The sequence below is a fragment of the Oxyura jamaicensis genome, assembly GCF_011077185.1.
Source record: "Oxyura jamaicensis isolate SHBP4307 breed ruddy duck chromosome 16 unlocalized genomic scaffold, BPBGC_Ojam_1.0 oxy16_random_OJ71628, whole genome shotgun sequence".
NCBI lineage: Eukaryota > Metazoa > Chordata > Aves > Anseriformes > Anatidae > Oxyura > Oxyura jamaicensis.
This window is the reverse complement of record NW_023304438.1, coordinates 2,780-3,467: the sequence shown is the minus strand read 5'-3', so window position 1 is coordinate 3,467 and position 688 is coordinate 2,780.

The window sequence follows — 688 nt, the reverse complement described above, 5'->3', positions numbered from 1 at the left end:
TGATGGCCATGATGGCGCCGCTACTGATGAAGGTGAGGACGACGATGGGGATGAAGGTGCTGATGATGAGCATGGTGAGGATGATGATGGTGAGGCTCAGCCTGCCGACGGGGAGGATGACGAAGATGGGGATGGAGGCGCCAACAGTGACGACGGTGAGGATGATGATGGTGGGGATGATGATGAAGGGGAGTGTTGAGAGCGATGGCGGTGAGGATGATGATGGTGGGGATGATGATGATGGTTGGGGCTGACCGTGATGGTGAGGATGATGATGGTGGGGATCACGGTGATGGCGATGAGGACGAAGATGGGGATGGAGGGGATGATGATGACGGAGGTGAGGATGATGACGGAGAGGATGACGATGAAGGGCATGGAGATGCTGATAGTGATGGCGGTGAGGATGACGATGAGGGGGATGATGATGATCATGGTGACGATGATGATGATGGGGATGATGATGAAGAGCACGGAGGTGCTGATAGTGATGGTGGTGATGATGATGGTGAGGACGAAGGGGATGAAGATGCTGGTATTGGTGATGATGATGGTGGGGATGATGATGAAGAGCATGGAGGTGCTGATAGTGATGGTGGTGATGATGATGGTGAGGAGATGACGAAGGGGATGAAGATGCTGGTATTGGTGATGATGATGGTGGTGAGGCTCATGGTGACGATGGTGA